Source organism: Moschus berezovskii, chromosome 12 (genome assembly GCF_049115385.1).
Source record: "Moschus berezovskii isolate FMDL1 chromosome 12, NW_MosBer_1.0, whole genome shotgun sequence".
In the NCBI taxonomy this organism is placed as follows: Eukaryota; Metazoa; Chordata; class Mammalia; order Artiodactyla; family Moschidae; genus Moschus; species Moschus berezovskii.
The window spans coordinates 37,630,541-37,655,999 of record NC_142471.1 but is presented as its reverse complement, the minus strand read 5'-3'; the positions used below and the strand labels follow the sequence as shown (position 1 = coordinate 37,655,999).

The following is a 25,459-nucleotide window of genomic DNA, read 5'->3' as shown; positions in this document are numbered from 1 at the left end:
CAGCAGCAGGAGATCAATTAGCACAGATGATGAAACAATTTTACTATTTTACCCTGACTAATAGAACGTTAGGTGAAAAACAGTACTTGCAAGGAATAAAATTCACTGTTAGAAGTGGAGGCAGCGATGACTTAATACTAAAGGGATTCCAATATGGACCAGGGATTAAACAGCTTGTTTTCTCACTGGTTATCCCATTTATTTCTTTTAACACCTTTGAGAGGCAGATACTGTTATTCCAAATTTAGAAAACTGGGCAATAAAATTCATAATTAAACTCACCTAAAAGTGCTGGGATCAAGATCGCTGGGAGAAATATCAATAACCTCAGATATGCAGATGACACTACCCTTATGGCAGAAAGTGAAGAGGAACTCAAAAGCCTCTTGATGAAAGTGAAAGAGGAGAGTGAAAAGGTTGGCTTGAAGCTCAACATTCAGAAAACAAAGATCATGGCATCTGGTCCCATCACTTCATGGGAAATAGATGGGGAAACAGTGGAAACAGTGTCAGACTTTATTTTTGGGGGCTCCAAAATCACTGCAGATGCTGATTGCAGCCATGAAATTAAAAGATGCTTACTCCTTGGAAGGAAAGTTATGATCAACCTAGATAGCATATTAAAAAGCAGAGACATTAGTTTGCCAACAAAGGTCCATCTAGTCAAGGCTATGGTTTTTCCCATTGTCATGTATGGATGTGAGAGTTGGACTGTGAAGAAAGTTGATCGCCGAAGAATTGATGCATTTGAACTGTGGTGCTGGAGAAGACTCTTGAGAGTCCCTTGGACTGCAAGGAGATCCAACCAGTCCATTCTAAAGGAGATCAATCCTGGGTGTTCATTGGAAGGACTGATGCTAAAGCTGAAACTGCAATACTTTGGCCACCTCATGCGAAGAGTTGACTCACTGGAAAAGACTCTGATGCTGGGAAAGGTTGGGGGCAGGAGGAGAAGGGGACGACAGAGAATGAGATGGCTGGATGGCATCACCGACTCTGTGGACATGAGTTTGAGTGAGGCCTGGCGTGCTGTGATTCATGGGGTCGTGGAGAGTCGGACATGACTGAGCGACTGAACTGAACTGAACTGAAAATTAAGAACTTATTTATCAATCTCTTTTAAAATACCATTCAACTTCTGTTCTTACTGAAATCTCAGGACCTCTGAACTGAATGAAAAAGGAAATTTTAAATGAGATAAAATTAAATTTAAGTGAAAAATTTAAGAAAATTAATGTTGACCATAATCCCATCACTCAGCAAGAGATGTTTTTTCCACAGTGTTGTATCATATTACCAATCTTATTTTCTAAGATAATCACGCATAACCAGTTATATATGGTTTTTAAGTCTGCTTTTCACACTTCACATCATATGGTAAATGTTTTCCCATGCTATGATTTTAAAGATATGTGTAATGCCTATATTGTTAAAAATCTGTGTTAGCAAACCTTTCCAAATATGTATTTGTATGATGAACTCCCTCACACAAAATCTATGAACAGATTTCTTTCTTTCCTCCCTTTCTTCCTGCCATCCCCTCTCCCTTCCACCTTCCCTCCTTTCAGACAGAAGTCTGAACAAATTTACCTTACAAAGGTAAAGACACCTATTGAAATATTTCACATCAAGTGATACTACCACCCATCTCACTCTGCCTTTAATAATGGTGATACTATAATGAAAATTACTCCTAAACTGTTAGAGCCAAGAAAAGCTTAGATTTTCTGTAAATAATTTTGCCCAGATGGTAGATTCAGCCATCCCTAGAGATGCAGAGGGAATCAAGGTCTGAGAATTGTCACAGGAGGCTTGCCTTGAGCTGAAGTATTTGCAATGCTTGGGTTATCAGGCAAGAGCTTTATGGGAAATCCACTCTCTCCGTCTCTCACTGCTGACCTCTTTCGGGACATCTCCTGTGCATCCCTGATATGGCCAACCACACAGAACAAAGGGCCTTGGCTATCTTCACTTTCCAGCCAGTGGTGCTGGCAGGATCACACGAGTCCCACCCCCAACCTTGTAACACCTGGCCTTCCCTCATTTCCACCTTTTTTTCTTTCCCAAAGGGTGTAGATTCTGCTGAGCTGCTTCCACTTCCTAGTTAGTGGAATTAGCAGATCATCCCTTTCATTTAATCTAGCTGCTCATACAACCCTGGCAACAACATAAAAACTATGATGTCTGCCACTCCCCTCCTCTCCCTTCAAAAAAAGATTTTGATTGGTCTAGGGTGGGATCTGAGCATGGGTGTGTGCATGTGTATGTATGTGTGTACATATATATAGTTTATTGCTATTATTTACATACTTAATTTGCTATTATATATATTATTATATGTACATACGTATACCTATATGTAGTTAATTGCTCCCCCATGGGATTCAAAATGCAAGCAGGGTTGAGAACTACTGAGAACATTCTCACTGCACTGTAATGAGGAGAAATTCATTTCAGTTCACTCCACTGGATATCCCTCCCTGCTGATGCAGGTGCCCTTATCCACTTCCCTGCACCACCACCCTTCTTAATACTGTTTGTGCTTTCAGTGGGCATCTACTCTCCTCCATTACATGCTCTATCCAATCTCCCTCTCAAAATAGCCACTTTCGCATCTAACAGGAATACAGAACATATGTGTCAAACAATCCATTCCCCACCCTCCACCCTCATAACCCACTCCTCTCCCAATCCTCCCCTTCTCAGCTAGTGACGCCACCACCCCTCCTCTTACTCAGGACAGAAACGGAGGAGGGAGTCTTGATTCATTCCCCTCTGTCTTTTCTTCACAGAGGCCCTTCCAATCACTTTCACTTTCCAATCTGTAGGGCACATCCAATCCAACAGTACATCACACCCACCATACCTGTCTCCACTCCAGTCTAAGCTGCTTGGATCTCTTGGCTGGATCACTGCAGTAGCCTTCTCATCTGTCTCCTGTCTCCAACTGCAGGCCCCAGAATGCAGCTCCATACAGCATCCAAAAGGACATACACGTAACACATATCAGAACCTTCCCTTATTGTGGTGGTTTTCCATCACAGTAATGGAGTCCAAGTTCCTTAAGTGGCTTACTTTGTCTACTTCATGTCCTACCACTCTTAAACATACTCATGTTGCTGCTGCTGCTGCTGCTAAGTCACTTCAGTCGTGTCCGACTCTGTGTGACCCCATAGACGGCAGCCCACCAGGCTCCCCCACCCCTGGGATTATCCAGGCAAGAATACTGGAGTGGGTTGCCATTTCCCTCTCCAATGCAGGAAAGTGAAAAGTGAAAGTGAAGTCATTCAGTCGTGTCTGACTCTTCGCGACCCCAGGGACTGCAGCCTACCAGGCTCCTTCGTCCATGGGATTTTCCAAGCAAGAGTACTGGAGTGGGTTGCCATTGCCTTCTCTGAACATATTCATGATGCCCAGCCAAACCAGCCATTGTTCTGTCCCTTAAGGCCCTTGAACTTTATCTTTTTCTCTGATACACTTCTGTCCCAGGTATTACAATTTAGATTCTTCTCACTTGGGACCCAGCTCAACTATCATGACATCAGCAAAGGCCTCCCTGAGCACCTATATAAATTCAAACTTCCTATTCTATCATCCTGTTCAGCATTTCTCCATTTTTCACTGGTAGAAACTATCTTATGTATGTATTCCTATATGAATCCCCCACTAGAATGCTTCAGAGTCAATGCTTGGATCAGTCTTCATCCTTATGGCAGCCCAGGAGCCAGCTGCCTAAAAGAGTATCAGGTAAATGCTGCTGCTGCTAAGTTGCTTCAGTCATGTCCGACTCTGTGCAACCCCATAGATGGCAGCCCACCAGGTTCCTCTGTCCCTGGGATTCTATAGGCAAGAATACTGGAGTGGGTTGCCATTTCCTTCTACAAAGCAAGCATGCATGCTAAATCACTTCAGTCATGTCCAACTCTGTGGGACCCCATAGATGGCAGTCCTCCTCTGTCCACAGGATTCTCTAGGCAAGAATACTGGAGTGGGTTGCCATTTCCTTCTCTGATCAGGTAATGTGCTGTGTGTGTGCCCAGTCAGTCAGTCATGTCCAACTCTTGGTGACCCCATTGGCTGTAGCCCGCCAGGCTCTTCTGCCATGGAATTTTCCAGGTAAGAATATTAGAGTAGTAAGAATACTTGTCATTTCCTCCTCCTCCAGGGGGTCTTCCAATCCAAGGATCAAATCCATGTCTCCTATACTGGCGGAGTCTTCTCACCACTGAGCCACCAAAAAAGCCCAGATGCTTGGTAAGTCATTGCAAAATGAAGGATCTCGATAAGAGCTGTGAGAAAGAGGAGTCAAGCATGCTTGCTCATGTCATTAACTTATCTGAAAAAAAAAAAAAAAAATGCCCAGGTGGTGCCAGTGGTAAAGAACCTGCCGTCCAATGCAGGAGACATAAGAGATGCGGGTTCAGTCACTGAGGCAGGAAGATCCCCTGGAGAAGGAAATGGTAACCCACTCCAGTTTTCTTGCCTGGAAAATATCATGGGCGGAGGAGCCTGGCAGGCCACAGTCCATGGGGTTACAAAGAGTCAGACAGGACTGCAGTAACTTAGCACACAACTTATCTGAACACACTCATTCCCCCTTAGGCCATGATAAACATTTTTTATCACACCATGTTTCACTATAAACAGAAGAAAACAAAGCCCTAAAGTCTCTCTCTCTGGAAAGTAAATCTACTACTATACTCAGATTTTTTAAAAAAGATTTATATGGAAAAGAGGAAAATGAAAAGTAATAGAAAAGTCAATGAGATGCATTTTAGCTTTCTCTCGATATATAAATCATCTTACTTTATCTCAGCAAATTAAATCCTGCTTAATGGTTGGCAGAATCTATCAAGATATACTTTGGAAAAAATGCTTTGGAAAAGTGTTCTTTACCCAGCACTAAGAATCAGTTCTTGAGAACAATCACCCTGAAGAGAGGTGGCATGAGACAGGAGAGTGAGAAAATGAGAGAGAGGGTTCTTCACTCTTCAGAAGCACATTTCCTCTTCAGCTTATGTTTAGTGTGTCAGAAATTGAGACATCAGGGATTGACACAGAGCTCAGTTTCAAACAGAGCATTCCACATTTCTGGGGCAATCACACTGAAAGGGCATGCTGTTTAAGTCTGCCTTTCTCAAAGGCTGAGAAATTCATGTCCAGATGCCTGGAAACAGATATTTTTCGAGTCAACAACCGTTGTGGGATTTAAATTTTCACAGCATCATTCTCTTCTTCTCTACAGTGCTCTCCAGCTTGAGTTTTGCTTTTCAAACTATCCGTTCCTACATACAGTATGCAATATCCCAAAAGGAAAACATCATTTGTGACATATATCACGTTTGGCCTCTCATAATGACTTCAATTTGCCCCAATTCTCATATATCCAAACATCCTTTGGCTTCCAATGTGTCAATTATCAATCTTCTCAGCACCTTCATTTGTAAGATCGACTGTAGCACTGTAACGTGCTAAAATCCAACCATTATTCCAGGTTCTTTTTTTTTTTCCTCCGAGTATAACTGCTTTACAATGTTGTGTTAGTTTCTGCTGTACAATGAAGTGAATCAGCTGTATGTATACATATAAATCTCCCTCTCAGACTTCCCTCCCTTCTCCCCACCCCACCTTTCCAGGTCATTTCAGAGCACAGAGCTGAGCTCCCTGCACTGTGCAGGAGGTTCCCACTATCTAGTCTACATATGGTAGTGCATACATGTCAATCGCAGTTTCCCAATTCACCCCACCATCCCCATCACCCCATGTCCATGTGTCCATTTTCTATGCCTGAGTCTCTATTCCTGCCCTGGAAATAGGCCCATCTGTACCATTCTTCTAGATTTCACATACATACATTAATACACGATATTTGTTTTTCTCTGACTTACTTCACTCTATACGACAGACTCTAGGTCCATCCACACCCCTACAAATGACCCAATTTTGTCCCTTGTTTACCACTGAATAATATTCCATTGAATATATTCATATACATCTTCTCTATCCATTCACTGGTTGATGGGCATTTAGGTTCCTTCCATGTCTTGGCTATTGTAAATAGTGCTGCAATGAACATTGGAGTGCATGTTTGCTTTAGAATTATGTTGGGTCAAATGGAATTTTTTAGTTTTTTAAGGAACCTTCATACTGTTCTCCATAGTGGCTATATCAAATTACATTCCCAACAGTGTAATAGGGTTCCCTTCTCTCCACATCCTTTCTATCATTTATCATTTGTAGACTTTTGGATGATGATCTTTCTGGCTGGTGTGAGGTGATACCTCACTGTATCATTGCATTTCTTCAATAATTAGTGATGTTGAGTCAGCTTCTGAAGACGAGGAAACTGACAGACTTCATCAAGCTCAGATATCCAGTAAGAGGCAAAACTTGGACCCAATCTTCCAAAGTTAACATCCACCACTATTTCTCCAGGACATACACTCATACACGTGCACACAGACTATAAATCACATCATTAAGAATGCAATATGAGCAAAAGAAAAAGAACAACTATTAAATGCATCCTAATTCTAATTGCTGATTTTGAACCTAATTAGATGGTAATAGAACCAGGCAGTGGAAAACAAAACAAAAAGTTAACATCCACATTCAATGGAATCTGAAAAATAGTCCAACAGATTTAATTGGTACTTTCCCTTTGGGTAGCTGAAGTTAAGACTGCTGATGGTATTTGAACTGATCATCTGAATATGTTTATCTGTCAATTTGGATGTGTTATCAAAATTTATCAATCTGTTATGTAACATTTTTGAGTTTTTTTAATGTCAAAAAAAAATGTGACGTCACAAACGCTATGCCAACTTGCCTTGATCTTAAAACTATAAAGCTCAAAGGACAGATTTGTCAATAATCAGCAAAGCCTTAACAGATTCAGTTGTTTAATCCAAATCAAATTAATCAATCTCTTGTTCGAGTGTTAGGGATACACCAGAGAAGGGGCATCTCAGCCTGACAAATCCGTGCAGAAAATTGGAACATGGAGTCTCCCTGCTCCTCATAGAGAAGACTGAACCAAAGGGAAGCAGATGCCAAAAAAGCAGGGGGTACAAGATGCTGGCCTGGCCCTGCTCTTTCTCAGGTGGCTCTCCTTTTATCATGTGACACCTGAAAATCTAGTGTCACTTAGTGATTTGATGCTCACACACCTCGCCACCACCCCTGGGGCTCACTGGGTTTCCATGGCACTTATTAATGGGCACAGCAGTAGGCTGGTGGCTGGAGGCAGTGGCTGTCAGAGGCCCAGGTGCAGAGCAGATGACGCCACTCTTCCCTGGAAGCTGAGCCTCATCTCCAGCTCCACATCCACACTATGGAGCAGAAGAGAGGACAGGAAACATTATTGAGCAGAACTCTGAAGATGTCCTGGACATGACAGGCACAAGAAGGGGGGGGATAATGCCCAAGCATGTCTTCACTCAAGAAAGTTGCAATTTAAGCCCTCTGGACTTCTAGAAATTATTTCTGACCTATATGTGTCTGTGTTTTTAGGCTTGTGTTCTTTATCAGAATCTTACTAGCTATGTAAGTTAATGTTTACTATAGCCACCTTGGGCTCCTCAGGTGGCTTAATGGTAAAGAATCACTTGCCAATACAAGAGACACAAGAGACATGGGTTCAATCCCTGGGTGGGGAAGATCCCCTGGAGTAGAAAATCCCACTCCAGTATTGTTGCTTGGAAAATTCCAAGGACAGAGGAGCCTCGCAGGCTACAGTTCATGGGGTTGCAAAGAGTCGCACATGACTGAGCACATTTGCACTCATAGGTTAACATACAGGTTAACATTTAGCCAAATGACCCAAGGGGGCTTCAGCCCCTAAGGTCACTTAGTCAAGAATAGTGCGCTTTATTTCTTATTTGCTGACTCCTTTTGATGATGACCATGACAGTGACCTACAACACCATTTCCAGGTTTTAAGGGGGAAAAAACTTTGTTATCACATTACACTGGGCATCTTTGGTACTTCTGGTCTTCAGCATTGCCCAGCAGCATCCTCTGCTGGGATGAAGCCCTGAATGATGCAGAGAGGCATCTGGCCATACAGTGTATGCAGATAGGAAAGGCCTGGGAACCTCTCCATTGAAATCTACTTTCATTTTAATAACTTTCTAAAATGTTTACTCATTTGTAATTAGAGAAATGCAAGACAGAACACCAACAAGATACTGTTTTAAAACTATCCTCTTATGCAGACATAGAGAACAGACTTGTGGACACAGTGGGTGAAGGAGATGGCAGGACAAACTGAGAAAGTAGCCCTGACGTTACACTGCTGCTGCTGCTGCTAAGTCACTTCAGTCGTGTCCGACTCTGTGTGACCCCATAGACGGAAGCCCACCAGGCTTCCCCGTCCCTGGGATTCTCCAGGCAAGAACACTGGAGTGGGTTGCCATTTCCTTCTCCAATGTGTGAAAGTGAAAAGTGAAAGTGAAGTCGCTCAGTCGTGTCCGACCCTTAGCGACCCCACGGACTGCAGCCTACCAGGCTCCTCCATCCATGGGATTTTCTAGGCAATAGTACTGGAGTGGCTTGCCATTGCCTTTTCCGGACGTTACACTATCATGTATAAAATAGGTAGGCATTTTACAGGAAGCTGCTGTATAGCCAAGAAGCTAAGCCTGGTGCTCTGTGACAACCTAGAGGTGTGGCGTGGGAGTGGGGAGGCTCAAGAGGGAGGAGATATATGTATACACACAGCTGATTCACTTTGTTGTACAGCAGAAACCAACACAACATTGTAAAGCAATCACACTCCAATTTCTAAAAATTAAAACAAAAAATAAAACTATCCTGTTGGCAAAGGGTTTTTTTGTTGGTTGGTTTGTTTTACTGTCAATGATATGTTAACACCTACAATACTGGAGGGCAGGAGTTATGAAAAGAATGGGCCTTCTGACACGATAATGGCAGCAAAGTAATTTGTTCTATTTCTTTCTGGATGAGAATTTAAGAATTTAGAATGAAAATGTAAGGGTTTTTTTGTTTTGTTTTGTTTTTTGCTGCATATATATCGGCCAAAGTTTGCAATCTATCTGTAGATGTTCAGGGCAGATATTTTTATATAATAATGACCAAATTAGAACAAACCACATTCTCAACAGGTGATAAGCTCATTATATTTTTGTATATCCATACACATCAGCACAGAACCATTACAGATACAGTTTTAGGTACTCCAACATAGAAATATTTTGAAGTGCAAAAAGACAGCTGAAAGAGAGAGTATAATTTCATTTTTGAAAAAAATATGAGTCTCGCATTCAACAAAAAGATAACAATACCTGTCTTAGCCTGGATTATAGAACTAAGTTGACTTTTATTTTTCTCTTACTTCTTATATTTTCTAATTTTCTATACTGAAATGCCTTATTTAAAAATGAGGAAGGTGCTCTAAGAAAAAAATAAAATATTAATACTAGCCACCTCAAGTTTGAATTACACGTCACTCTGTCACAGCTCAGAGCTGTGCTCTAACAGGATGGATGGAACCACATTCTGGTATTAAAATGTCCATGCCAACCAACATGTCAGGAAATAATTAATGCCTTACATTTAGACACATTTGTAATATTGCTTTAGAAATACAACTCCTAGTCCTCTGTGCTTGTACACTCAGCAACCAAGAATTCTGTTTAATTCAGGGAGAAAGGTATTGTGAGTCTTTCTGGAACTGGATTAATTTATTTATACTTCCAAAGAAACATTTTGTGTGTGTCAGTAACTCCTCCAGGCCTCCTTATACCTCTATTCTTGGCATCTGTTTATTTTTACATGTATAACTACATACACTTTGCAGTAACAGACCTACAGCTGGCTACCAAGCTCTACATCTGTCAAGGGAAGGATAAGGAATTCTATTTTAAAGTTGGAAACAAGCAAAATTCCCTGGACTTTAGGATGTAATCAAGTCACACCTATGCAGCACGCTGAAATATGGGGGTTACTAAATGCTTAACTATAAAACATCCCACCCCCAAAAAACCCTGTGAATGTATATGCATGTGTGTATGTATGAGAGCAAGAGAGAATGTGAGCTGAGGGTAAGGCAGAAAGAGAGAAAGCAGAATTAGTAACTCAAAAATTCCACTAATATTATCATCTCAAACTTACAGCATGGCCTCAGGGAAGTCTGGTCACAAGAAGACTTGAGGAATATCTTATCCAATATCCTCATTTACAGAAGAATCTGAGATTCACAACCTGAGGAGTCTACCCTGAGGTCTCAAACAACTGAGTAACAGCAGTGGACCTCCATTCCTTAACCAGGTCCAGTGGCCTTCCTAGTGTGCCTTAATTACTTTTCTTCCATTGAAAACCACTCTTTTAATTATCTCATTCTCCTTGGAAGCAAAAAAATAAAAAATAAAAAGGTAAGAATTAACAACAGTATGCAAAGGAACATAAAGTTCCTTAGGGTAAGACTCTCCCTAGGCTCCATGGAAAGGCTTCATCAGGTTCTTTGGTTCACAGTTTACAACATGATGGGCCATCACACAGGAAGAGACTAGGTATACGGAGATTTAAAAAGCCTGGATAAGCTATAAACTTCCAGGCCTTTCCTCAGATGCCTGAAATAGTCTGTACTGCTCATGCCACAGGGCCACCCACACCAATCCTTAGATGGTACTGTGGTCCATGTACTGAACAGCTTTCCTTCTTTGAATCTCTCTCTCCCATGGGACAGGGCAACAACTCTTTTTCATCAAAAGCAAAAATATTCTAGAACATTCAAACAGCCTGATTTTCCTGGCATGAAAGCATCTCTATTTGGGGAATGTCCAGAGGTTCAGCTGATTGCATGTAACTGACAATTAAAGGGTAAAGTGGACTTCCCACTACCGAAGTGAAGAGTAATTGATGGAACAGCTAGGGTACACTTGCCAAAATGCAGTTATTTGTAATTTACTTGTATACAATTCATCCCATGTCTCATAGCTGATATCTGGAAGAAAGAAAGCAGTTCTAGCAGGGGAAACAGATGATTTCACTGGGCAAAATAAGGATGTCTGGGTAAAGGTGAGAAAGTTACATGGCAAACTTCAGCAAAGTGTTTGAGTTTAGAAGTACCACTGGCCAAAGATCACCCTTCTCCATGGTTTGCTCACAAAGAGACTCTCCTGCAGCATAAAGAGCTCCCTGACTGGCAATTTAATTCAATTTTCACAATGGGATGCAGTACATAAAGACGTTCCGTACCCAGCAATTAAAGTCTTCAAACTCTAACACTTAGATATGCAGCTATTTTATGACAACCAGGATAAGAACACACATATTCACTGTGGACAACATTCAGCAATTGTATTATACACTGTGGAGTACAAGAAAGCTGAGAGTTGCAAATTGGATATATGCTACAGTGTCTCCATTTTTGTACATGTGGTTGAGACAGAGAAAATGCAAACACTGCGATAACAGTTAGTTTTGAAAAAGAAATCTACATAATTTTTTAAAAGCCTATAAGGCTTTGTTCTGATAAAATCATTTTAATGTTTGCTTAATATCCATCTTTAATATCCATGCTCAAATCAAATGTTTTAAATTATTGCATCCTAACAGCCAAGTCCTTACCGTCGGTAACACCATTTTTAAAGATTAATTAAAGGTTTCAAACCATAAACAAATTCTGAAAGTTCCTCCCTTTCTCCACTCCAAAAAATATGAACTACTATTGCTCCAAGCCAAGTCAACTAGCTGAAAGGCATAATCCTCTCCTTGCCATTCAAGAAGATAATGGTTCAGATGCCAGTCCCCACAGAATTTAGATGCACAAAGCCTATCAGAAGGTCCCAGGCAGAAGGAAGTGTGCTTAGCAAGCAATATGTTCTACTGGACCTTTCCTCTTTAGGGTTAACATTTTTGTGTTACCTAGTCATTTAGAAGTAATAGAGCTCTTTAGACTTTTATAACACTCAGCCATTTGCAGTGCATTGTAGGAAACAGCATTTCATTATTTATCATAAATTACTCAGAGCTGCTCATGATGAAAGACGAGCATCAATGTGGTAGCACAGAAGGTCACTGAGAAGCTTACAAAACCAAATGATAAAGGGGAAACACAAATTTGATACTGACTTTGTTACAGCTTTGCTGCCTTCCTTTCAAAGATCGCTTCTGATCAAATATACAAAGACCTCAACAAGTAACTAAAATAAATTTTTTTAAAAATTACCTTTATCCAAGTCAAAAAAATAAAGTGAAATTATTCCAAGCAAATAACACTAGTATGTGTCAGCTGGCTTTATTATAAACATTGACATCAGTGAAAATTGTCTGATCAGTGAGAACAGCAGAGATACCATTGGCTCTTAATACTAATTTAACATTTGCACTTAAACACAGTGTTATAGCCCCTCTATCTGGTAACAAGGAGCAGCGAAATGAGCTGGCAAGAGTGATGAATCTGATTCTAATCCAAACTCCTTCTTTATGGTGAACAAGGCGAGGTGACACAATTAATTTTAAGTGTCAATATGTAGATAACCAGATGTAGTTCCTGCATCTACAACAGAAGCTACCTGGCAGGCCAGTCTAGCAAGAGCCTCACATTGCAGCCATCCATCCTCAAGGTTCCCGAGGCAGCAGCATCTTTGCCCTCTCAGTCCTCACCATGGAATGAGTGCACACAGGGAATCAACAGTGCCTCTGCCTTTAGAAAGCCATACAGTGTCAGTAGCGCTCGATCCCAAAAGGTGCTGAGTGGCTTCTGGAAAGAGGACCTCAGATGAAATCAGAGGGGCACCAGGGCAATCAATTCATAGAGGAGTTTTTTGCCTCCAGAAAATCTGAAGTCACAGGTTAATTTAGGTGAGGCAGCAGAATCAAGCATATCCTCTTGTTATTCTCTTTGTGTCTCCACTTGCAAATTTTTAGATACTTGAAAGCTACTATTTTGGGTTAAATCTAGGGCTGTATTGATGTGACTGTGGAAAAAACTAAACATTTTAACACACACCAGTTCTACTGATTCTTGCAGCTCTTTGAAGAGGTAGTGGAATGAAGTCAATACTTAGACTCAGCACTAGTCAAGGACCCTATCTAAATGACATGGGACAAATTAGCCTTGGAGAATCTTTACAATGTGCTACTTGTCCCTCCCTCTAAGTCATCCTAGAGACCCTGTGTCTTGTGAAATTAATACAGATTATTGTGCAATTCCTTGAACCAACCCAGACTGTGACTTCCCAGGGTAGCCTAGCTAAGTCCTCTCAAACCCTCCCTCCAAATCAGACCCTGCCCTAAGGAAAAGGTGAGGCTGTTTCATTAATTCCAAGAGGCCATCTTTTGCCCACCAGGCCAGACACACAGATGCAAAGCCAGCTGTTGCTTCCCTTTAAAGTAGTAACCTGCTTGTTAATAACCTTTTACTTCCCTGGCCTCACCTGGCCTTTTCTCTGCCAAGACACTCTCCCTTGAAACTACCTATGTCTGCCCCATCACTACTTTCTGAAAGGATCTCATATACCTCTCAGTTGGAATAGCATACTCCACTTAATTATTCGCTGGAATATAAGTTGTGATCTCGACAAATCATAAATGCAGATCATGAATTAGCTTTCTCGTGTATCGCACGCTCTATAAAGCTGGCAGAACTGTATAAAGTCACTCTTAGGAACAAGTATGGCTTTCACGTGTAAGATGGGTGAAAGGTGGGGTAATGTATGCTGTGTCAGAAACACTCCTGATATGGACGAAAGAAAATCTTATATCATATAAACATAAGGTATCCATTCAGAAAGACTTACATGAAAAAGGAGCATCTCTAAGGCATCTCACTAAGCCAAGATGCTAAGAACAAAGGAAGCTGCTGAAGCCAGGAAGACCCTCGTTGCCTTTACCAGACTGTGAGACATGCACAGCAAACAAGGAGAATTACAATCCAGTGTCTACAAATGGGACAACCAAACGTTCAGGTTACCACCCTGGGAATACGAAGTGCTGGTCAAAGGAATGCTTTGAAAGATGTCTTTTATACAATCAAGTTTGTACCGATGTATACAAAAAGTGCACAAATCGTAAGCATGCAGCTTGATGAATTGTGGTGAACACTGCTCACCTATGAGATTAGTATCCTGACCATTAATATTTTCCCAATACCCCCAAATCCCATATCTTGGGTTTCCTTCCAGTCACTATCTTGACTCTTAATGTTTAATATTATATACACAGAATCACTTTTTGTTCTCTCTTTGCTCACCAAAGTATCGATATTTGTGAGCTATATTAAAAGACTCTGAGCACAACTCATGATCAAATTAAAGACCAGGTGTCCTACAAATCACCTCTTTTCACTGGCCTATGGAATTGTTCTATCTGTAGACAACCACCTAACTTTACCATGTGAATGAACACCATAGGATTCATTGAGAGGATTATAGTATCCAATAAAGCTTTGACTTGGTCATCCCACCTGTTAGTATGTGACCTAAGTCCTCTCTTATGAGAGCCAGTGCTACAAATTAGCTTTTTCATTTTCCTGTCATTTCATCCTTAAAATAGATCAGGTAATTGGTTAGTATAACCAAAATTGGTTGATATCTGTAAGATATATCCATCCTTAGCAATACTACTAAAGACTGACCAACTTCAGCAAGCTTCAAAAGCCATTAAGTAATACAGTAAAACTATCACTTTTTTTTATCCTTATAAGATCAAGGTTAATAATCCAAGGTCCAGGGTAAGACACTGCCTTCAATGAGGCATTATTCCCCATAAGCAATGAAATTTGTTTGTATTTCGCCATATCTGCATTTCACAGCAACTCAGCTCAGACAACACTTTAATCCTGGCATCATCAATGCAGACACAAACTCTTAGACTAGTAAAAATCTTTACAGAACCATGACCAATAATTGAATTGATTCATGGATTTTATTCTTCACTTTATCAAAAGCTTAATAACTTCTAATTGGAGAGATAATTCATGACCATTGAATAAAACTTAGAAACAACAGCAAAGTACAATAAATTAAATGACCTTTCTATTCCACAATCCAGAAATCATTAGTATTAACAATTCTGTACACTTCCCTTGATTACAGTTACTATGTATTAAATCCGTTATTAATAATTTATGTCGCTGGCATCTTATATAATTTTCTACCTCAAAGGTTAAATATTTTCCAATATAAATAACTAAAAAACACAATTTAATGGCTCTGTACATCTATCACATGGGTTAAATATTTTCCAGTATAAATAACTAAAAAATACAATTTAATGGCTCTGTAAATCTATCACATGGGTAAAGTAAAATTTATCTTATTTCTTTTATTTGCACCTAAAACTTATAGATGTACATTCACTTGCCAAATATTTGGTTGTGGTATTCAAAGCTTGCCACTGAATAAATTTTGGTTACCTTTTTTGTGAAAAACCATACCTCAAATATCTACCAAGGAATTCACTGAGCAATGAGAAGTTAAAGGTGCATGTAAAACAATCCAAGTGCATATTTCTTCTGACAAATGTATTTTCTCTTAAACTTGCCCACAACTTATTCAACAAGCATTTTTTAAGTAACTTCTCTTTATGGAGTGTATCCAAAGTAATCAACCTAGTTCTAATAGAAACCACAATTAATTTATAGCTTTGAATATTGTTTAAATACTTTACCTAATTACAGTAACAAGAACAACCAGCATAAATAGGTTTATGAGGAGCTAATATACAACTAACACTTGGTAAATATATCTCTCATTTCTTGATGGCAGAAGCCCTACCAGCTGTGGATGTCCAGCATTAAAAGGGGGCATTTGTCAGTTTTTTAATACAGAAGAGAGTCTCATACAGAAAACTCGATTAAATGGAATTCAGTCAAGACAGTGTTTAATATAAACATTTCTATACCCCATTTTCACTTTTCTATCCCAGAGTCTAGATTTTGTCATCATGCTGATAAAAACTCTTGGTTAACAATAAGTTTGGGTAAGCAATCTCATCTCTCTTCTTTAAGAGTGCAGTCGTCATTCTTAGTCTATGGGATTCATTCACAGTCTTTGGGATTTTGACAACAAAGGCTTCCTGACATTACAGCACTCCTACCCTTCAGCATTAAAACTCTCTGGTGGCTCAGATGGTAAAGAATGTGCCCACAATGCGGGAGACCTGGTTTCCATCCCTGGGTTGGGAGGATCCCCTGGAGAAGGGAATGGCAACCCATTCCACTATTCTGGAATGGGAAATCCCACGGACAAAGAGGAGCCTCACAGGGGTTGCAAAGAGCTAGATATGACTGAGCGATTAAGACTTTCACTTTACCCTTCTGCATAGCTATTTGAAGATTCTGTAACTTGATCACAGTATTTGATCTATTTCTGTTTTCTTTTTATGAATTTGCAAAAGTAGGAAATCCCAATCATTTTTCATTTTAACCTTCAGGATATTTGTTCTTAGGGATTCTTGGTACATAGAAAAGTCAAACACGTAAGTAATGATTGGGTCCAGTTGTTGGTACCCTTGGCAGACCATCAAGGTCTCACCAAACTTCTTAGTAATGCAGGCTAGTCAATGGTGGGTACCTTGCAGGATAGTTCCAGGAGGGAATTCAGATGCTCTGTGGGAAACACTGTATATGCGCAACATCCAACATTTACTTGGTAGGGTAGGTATTTTAAGCCTCAAGGTTATTATTCCAAAGGCTCCCAGACACATTTCCATGGGCCACTCTCAGCATACAATGCAGTAACTACTGCAATCAAAAGCAAGTTTAGAACGAGCAGAAAAGAAAATTTTGGCTAAATTTCAGGAAGCAGAGAAATAAAGTCTGTAACTATTTTCTGTCATTGTTCTATTGAATCACCTACAAGCAGCCACAGGAGGAAATAAGAGAGTTAAGAACAAGGAATAGAAGTTTAGAGGAACACATTCTTTATCTTCTTTGAAATACATCCTAAATTTCTCCTTGGACTGGAAACCAGGGCAATTTCTCTGGTTACAAAGGCTCCCTTTACTATAGCAAAGAACAGGTATGAGCAGATATGCCATTTACACAGTTAAAAATGGCAAATGTCACTGGCTATGCGTTAAGGGCTTGAAAGAGATAATGAGCATAGATATATCAACCCTGTGTCAATGTCTTAGGATTTGGAGTGGGAAGAGATTACCTGTAAAATGATCTTCCCATGTTCCTGATTTTTCAAAATGATGCCACTTACGTATGTCCTAGGCAAATTATACAACCAATCTAAGCCCAGCTCAATTAACCTGCATAATTCAGATAATCAGACTAGGCTACAGGCCTAGATGATTGTCTTTCAATCCTTGTTTCAATAAACATGTAAGAGAAAATATGTAAAGTGTGAACCCTCCTGGCACACAGTAAAATTCCACAAATGACAGCTCTAGTTGTTCTTAACTATATTCTCAAGCCCCTTCTAAGACTGAGATTCTGTCAAGACATCTTTCCCATTTCTAAAAGTAAAATCCAAAGCACAGAAATCAATTAGAGTCTGCTCCCAAAATGATGATGGAGTGATTTTTCTCTTAGTGAAATTCTAACTCCCTGGCAATTGACTGGAAGAGCAGGCCAGTGGTCATATGTAATCATGGAAGGGTATCTTAGGAAGTAGGCTAATATGCTGAAAAATTCTTATCAAATGCTTAGCATAAAAATTCTCTTCTCACTCACAGATTAGAATGAACTATGGTTACCAGACAGGGAAGGATGAGGAGAAGGGACAGTTAAGGAGTTTTGAATCGACATGTACACCCTGCTGTATTTAAAATGGATAAGCAACAAAGTCCTACTGTATAGCACAGGGAACTCTGCTCAATGTGATGTGGCAGCATGGATAGAAGGGAATTTGGGGAGAATGGATAAATTAATATATATGGCTGAGTTCCTTCCCTGTCCACCTGAAACTACTATAACATTGTTAATTGACTATACTTTAACATAACATAAAAAGCTAAAAAGAAGTCTCTTCTCATAACCCTGGCTATAATGTATCACTGCTAAAGCAGTTACACAGATTCAGAAGATTTCTTTTCTTGCTCTTACAGTGTATACTGCATCGATGATACACATTATCATATCTAGGAAAAGTCCTCAAAGACAAAATCATCATTGGAAGCTGCTAAACTTCTATTATTAAACTAAATTCTGAATTCAGTTTGCAGGCTTGTTTTTGACTAGCCTCTTTTTATGCCTGGAAATGGCAAGCTATGATTTATGTACAATCACCAACCTGTCTTGAAAAATAAAGGCTCATAACAAAAAGAACTAAGACTGTGAAATATAATTCAGGATGAAGTTTCCAACAAACACAGACTTGAAGCAAGATGTTTTCAAAATGCTAATATTAAAGTTCCCTGAAATACAAAAGCATCTATCTAAAAGAGCTCTTTGATGCGCAAGCAACCCATTAATCCTCTGGAAACTAAACCACAATAACTCCTAAATTAAGAGGGGGAAGAGAAAGCAATGCAGACATCACATGTTTTTACTAACGTGCTCTCTAAATTCCAAAGAGTCAATGACAATAAAAAGGTCTGGGAAGGAAACAAAAAGGAGCCATAAGGGCATCCTTTGTTTCATCAAAAATTTTCAGAATTTTGTGGGTTTCAGATTTCCAGATAATTATAATTCAATAATCTCTCTCATTTTCTCTCAAATTTCAGTTCCTCTCTTGGAGAAACATATGTATAAAACAGACTACAAAACTATCTACCAAGCAAAGAATGAGAAATGGTGGGTTCCAGTTTGTGACTAAGCTCTCAGGTGATTCAAGAGAGATTTCTACACTGTATTCCACTGTGTATGCCAGGGTACCAGAGAAGAATACAGGAGAGATCCAGGGGCACGCAGGCATAATCATCCCTCCTCTAACGGCAGATTTCTCAAGTCAGGTAGCAAATGAGCTCCAACATTTCAGCTGAATTCAATGGTCTGATGTGGTTTTGGATGAAAATACCTAGCCTATCCATTTTCCATCTCTGCTGACATAAAAACAGTAGAGTATTTACAGCTTATAGGCTCTTTTAGAAACGGTATACGAAGCAGGTTATTATCATCACCCCTTCATTATCCCATATGAAGAAGTTAAAATTCAGAGAGATTAAACTGGTTCTTTGAGGTTCACAGTTATCACAGGATTCAAGGCTGCAGGGTGTTTTTTTTTTTTTTTTTTTGGATTTTTTTCCTCTTCTATTCCAGATGCTGTTATCCCTCCCAGTAAAGTTACTAAAATATATGGTCATGACTGACTTACATTTACAATACTATTACCTACAAAGGAGATACTTTCCCATCCCTTAGCCAGCTGGCTGTCACTACTCCAGTGTAATGAACTTTGTCAGGGCCATGGCACTGTGAGAAAGTCACAGCCAACAAGCCAAGCTGAAGGACACCTGCACACCTCTGCAACTTCTTTTGGGTTGTGTGCTCACCAACACTCAGTGTCGGTGACACACCTGTTCGAGCCAGTTGCTCTTACTATAATTATGTTACTTAGTTAAATTTTATGTAAGCCAATGATATATGATTGTGGAAATGAAAGATAATTGTAGTTTCTATTAAATTATAACTGAATGTTTTGAAGAAACTCCAAATGGAGAGTTGCTGGGGAAGGTGGGAAGGAAAAGAAAGAAAATTACTTTGAATTATATGAGCAAAAAAGCTGAAAAAAAAAAAAAACCAACTATAAAAGATTCCCAGGGCAGGGGGCATATTAGAGTATCGATGAAAAATCTGGTTTAAATTCCTTCACCAGGATCTTTGGAGAAGAAACAAGTAATTAGAAGAGTAGCATATGGAAAAGAAAAAGATGCTAAGCTCAAACTAAGAAATATAATTCTTTTTTAAATGCCTACATCAAGGTATGGGAGAATGAATGTTGTATATATTTGAACTTTTAAGTTTATTTAAAGTTTTATTTTTCAGTTTTAAACAATTACTTTTATAGATGTTTTAAATTAACCAATTAACCACCAGCATAGTAATACCCCAATCAACATTTAATAGTCATTAAAATAAATTTTAAAATGAAAACATGACATTATGAAAACAAAGAATGGATATAATAGTGCATGTTCAATTCTACAATTAATGTTTTATGGAATCAGATAATAGGTACTGTCAAAATCAGTATGATTTGTACATCAATCTGTGTGGGACAATAAATGTTCATTAGTTTTCCATCAAGTTTTTTGAATCTTCAAAAAAAATTTTAATTAAAAAAATAAATACCAAGACAGTTTGATATCTCAATTGCATTAACAGGTATAATTTTTTCCCTTAACTTTCTTTATCAACCTAGTCAAACATGGCTTACCAAAAAGGTTGACTTTTAAAACAACTTGAAACAACATGGCAAGGTTAAGCATAGCTAAGAAAATTTCTTGTAATGACTACTGCTTATAGATAAGCTAAGGAAATAAAAAGTAAGATAAAATAATCAAAAGTCTGTAAGGGGCCTTCAGACAGAGCCATGATTCAAATCTATAAAAGACTGGGTAAGGAAGGAGTCCTTAAGTCCTCAGAGAAAAAGATGTAAAAATGCAAAACCAAACCATGTGTCCTAAGACTTTCATTAATAACCACATGAATGGATTTAGGTACATTTCCATCCTGGTATGGCAAAGCTTTAAACTGAGTCTCTTTCTCCCTCCTGCATTCCATATGTACATGGTTCTAGAGGAAACACTTTTTTGAGTATAGACAAGTAAAATCTCTAGACTCCAAAAATGTCTCAGTGGTATTTGCCAACGCAGTAGCCTCACCTAACACAAAAGTCTGAAGATAAAAACAGGTTCATGGGGAGAAAAATGAATTCTAGTTCTATTCACAAGCAATTCAAATGCACTTTTCAGACTTAGATTTATGGTTCTTTCTTTGCTCTTATATATTTCAGGGCCAGCTTTCATGTTCCATTTTCGACATCTCAGATAGACTATTGAGATATGTTTGGCACTGGATATGAGAGGTTATGAGGAAAGAATTTCTACATAAGAAGGTAGATGAAAATCATCCTTCTTTTCATTGTGGTGTGTAGATGAGGAGGAGCTGAGAAAGCATTCCAGAGAGGAAGAGAGAGCTTGTTCCTCTAAACACTAGACCTCCCAGGATGGCACTGCTTTCAATCTTGGCACCAACACTTGATTATGGCTTAACCTGGATGTAGAAACGTTGGTTGCTTGACTAACCAAAAGTAAAGAGAGAAGCTGCCACACACCAGCTTTTTTTGAAGTTTTTGTTTTTCTTTCTGACAAACATGTAGATCAACACTGTGTTTAAAAAAAAAAAAAGGCTGTCTGGGAAATTGCACAGACAAGAAATGTCTGGATTCACCAATCAAGCATGCAAGAGGAACGTTCTCTTAGCACTCCCAACCCCTCTGTCTCAGTCCTGAGGAATGGAGGAGGAAGACTGAAACCACAGCCTTAAGGCATTGAGACCAGATGCAAAATGGTTCTAAAAAGAACCGTGCCGATTCTATGCCCACACCCCTGCCTCCCTCTTTCTCTCCTGTTAGGACCATGAAGCACAACGTAAGTGTCAGAAGAGTAAAATGTACAGCATAATTGACTAAAGCAGAAAAGTCTCATAATCCTGTATTAAGGCCAGAGGAAATCAAAATGTACTCAAGCTGCAACATGTGCTCATAAAAAACCTCTCAATTGGATTTCAAAAGAAATATTGATCACAAACTCTGAATCCTCTCACTGTGGTTACCCCATATGATTGGGGTGAGTCCTTTCTATGCTGGAATTCCTTTGATGGCCCCAATTCATGTGGATAAAAGACAACATAGGAGTAACTTTAAACAAATTATACCTGAGGCTGCTTATAAAGCAACTCAGAGTACTCTTGCTGAAAAGCTGAAGATGTTTAAAAAGAATAGAAAAGAAAACTGTCAATGTTATCAACGAAACGCTCCAAAATGACGTTTGGGTAAAGTCTGATTTAAATACACTTGGTTATACAAAAACTGTCATCCTACCTTGTTTAAACATCAATGATACACTTTGCATTTATTTCTCTACTAAATATACTATTCAAGATTTGTGATCTTACTCACTGGAATAAGCTATATACCTTCCAAATATGACCCAAAGAATAATCCATTAAAAGTGGTTGTGTTTAGTACTTGAATTTAGCCAAGATCTGGTCTTATGTTAAACATCTGTTAAAGGGTGTTTTCTGCTGAGTAAAACAACAATCCATATTTGCACTGACAAAATTCTACACACACATATGCATTTCAAGTGTGAAAATACAATTCAATGCGCCCTAAAAGGATGTTTATACACAGGTCAAAATTACTGTCTCTCTACTGTCTGCAGTAAACCTCCCTTTGGACTAAAAAATTTGTAAACTAACCCTACACTTACAGCTGCAGAGACATTTTGTAGGAAATAATCTCTTAGAGGCAGTATGTTGAAGATATTTGTTTTTAAAGCATCTGAAGGAAAGGCAAGTCCTGGGAATCCAAGAGACCCCAGTAACATAGAAGAATGTTGCAGTCTGGCTCACGTTCTGCAAGTTGGAGAATGGGAAGAGTCTACTTCCAAGCCCCTCTACTCCTCCACCTTGCAAGTTCAAGCTTTCTTTGTTGTTAATCCTACAGAAAATCAGAAACAGTCTCCTAAACTGGGCCTTCCCATAGCAAATATAACTTTTGCTTACAAAAATCATATTACTCATTTGCAATTGTGTTTATTCTAGAGTGAACCGGTGTCTTCCACTTCAAAGAGCTACACTGCCTTTACAGACAGTATCCTTCTGATCAACCTAAGATAAACACAAAGATGCATTCTACAAGCCTTGTGTTCAATTCAAAAGCACAGACCCTGGTAATTTCAGAATTTGTGAGACAGTCTCAAGAAAAAAAAAGCATCACTGTCAGCTGTCTTCAGGGGCTAAAATACAACCCATAACTTTCATTTGAAAAAAAAAAAAAAAGAAAGAAAAGAAAAAGCATCTACTGAAGTCTAAAGGTAGGAGCTAGAAAAAAAAGGGACTTTCTCTCCTGGGAACTTTGGTGACATAATCAAAACAAGTAAAAAATATTAACGCAAGATATTCAGGCCATTCTTCAGCAGTGTTGATGATCCCTCAAATGAAACCTTTATTTCCTTTTGTTAATCACCCTGCAATCTTGTACTCAAAAAATAATTAAATTATCATTTTTCTTTAAATTACCATACAACCTGCCTATTTAAACTCATCTTTTATGGAAACTACATAATCTTCCTTTCATTAAAATTTCCCTTGTTGATATAGACAAACCAGGTCAGTTGCTGCTGGATTTCCATACTCGTAAATCCCTTAATTCAACTCTTTGCCGGAGGTTTAAAAAAGAGCAGGAGCTGAACCTCAGATATACATAAAACAAATACTGCTTATATGTCTAAGTGAACATTGACACCATTTACAGGTCTCCCCCTCCCTTTTCCTTAGGGCTGAAAGCCCTGTCAATAATCATTATTTATTAAACACACTGCCATTCCCTTCTGCAGAATGTAGGAAGGGAGCATGGAGGGGTAGAAATAATTACCTTGGGCTTTTCTTTAAAGACCTCCAGAATGGAAAGCAAGGAAATCAATTGAGAAAGAACATGAAATATCCCCTATATGCAATCCTCCCCTGACATACACACAAGGCTGAGAAGTATACCCATACTCCATTATTTATATCAACTGTATCAAAAGAAGAGATTAAAAAAAAAAAACCTGGGGTCTTCAGGATAAACGCATCTATTTTCAATCCACTGAATGTTCACACATACACCTGCACATCCTTTACCCATCCACCAACTCAAGCAGCTAGATTTGCTGAGAGAATCCTCGACACACCTCCTGAGAAAATGTGCTCTCAAAAATGACTGCTTCAGCCAAAGGAGAGAGAAGCAGCAAGTTACTGGCTTGCCTGCCATTCTGCTTTGTGGCAGATTCTCTTCATTCCCCTCTCCTTCCTGTCTCCCAATTTATCTTTTTAGCCTTTTTTTTTTTTTTCCCCAAAGCAGAGTAAAAACATCAGGAATGTCTCTCCTTGGACTTTACCCTCAACAATTAAAAAAAAAAAAGTTTCAAAGGTTAAATACCACCCCCAAGTAAAACCATAGGTCGGGGAAAATGAAAATTTCCCAGATGACTGTAAGCTTGGTATTCCTACTCAAGAGTTAATGATGAGACTCTTCCTTTCCCTCCAGATGCTGTGGCTCAAAACAGAAATATAATATAAGGAAGGCACAGCCAGGCAGTTTGGGGAGAAGAGCCTTGCATAGAACTTGAACTGGCAGGCTGGGGGGTTTGTCCTAAATAACCTTCACAGGTTGCACAAACTGTTCTCAGATCCTGATCCACAGTCAGATTAAGAGGCTGCCTAAAATTTCCTTAGAATAAGAACGAGGTGGGGTAGTGGGAGAGTGGTGGGAGGTCAATTAGTCATCTAAAACATTTAAAAAGATACAGAGGAAATACACACCTCCCAGACAGGCAGAAAGCTCTCATGCTTGGGGTAACTGACCAGTGCTGGCAGCAACTGAGACAAGATTGAAAAAACTATATTCAAAGAGTGACCTGTTTCAAAGGAGTTGGATTTTCTCATCCTTGAGTGCAGGGAACTCTGTCCCATTTTGCCTAAATTTTTCAGGCATAAGGGAGGGGAGACGAGGTTCACACACCACCTTTGGGAAACGAACAAAGCAAATGCTTGGCAGAGCTGAAAAAACTCCTCCCAGAGAACAGGCAGCTCCGCAGGGCTTCCTTCATAATTCCCCTTAGTTAACTCACTCTGGGCAGACAGAATCCTTTCCTACACCTTGGAATGTCCACGGGCAGGGTAAGCGGTTATCAGTTTAGCCCTCCGCCATGGATCGCCTCTTTCCCTACCTCCCACAATGGCTTCTAATTAACCCTTCCTGGTCCCTGCCCGGGTCAGGGCTGCTGGAAGTGTCTACAGCTTCACTGTACCAACATCTCCATCAAATGACCACACACAACCCCCAGCCCACCCCCACACGGACACAACTTCCCTCCGCGGTTTAAAGTCGGTCAATGCATGTGCCTTTCTTTCACTGCTTCCCACAAGCGGGGAAAGGGCTCCGTCCTTTGGGGAAGGCCCTCCCTCCCTCCCTCCCCAGCTCTCACCAGGAGCTGGATCCCAGAACTCGACAGCAGGTCTGCAGTGAAGAGGAATCGCACTGTCTTTAACCCCTTGAAGGGAGTTAGTTCTCATTTGGGACTCAGTGAAGTAGGGCCAGTGGAGCCTGGCTGACAATCTCCCTCTGCTTCATTCCACCTTTTCCCCTCACAGGGGGAAAGGCCGGCACCTTTTTCCTCCCCTGGCCAGTTTTAATTCTCTCACTCTGTGTCCCAATCCGGGGCGGGGGGCGGGGAGGGGAGGGGGGTTATGAAGGATGCTAGAAGCGGCGAGGGGAAAAGACAGCAGGAGGGCAGAATGGAAACTCAGTAGTAAATCAGAGTTCAGACAGTG

General features: G+C 39.7%; 1 protein-coding gene across 6 annotated transcripts in view; it reads right to left on the bottom strand.

The window, feature by feature from the left end:
• The window catches only part of NRG3 (neuregulin 3), a 1,266,499-nt gene that overhangs the window by 1,240,193 nt on the left and 847 nt on the right, over positions 1 to 25,459 (bottom strand). The window lies entirely within an intron of this gene.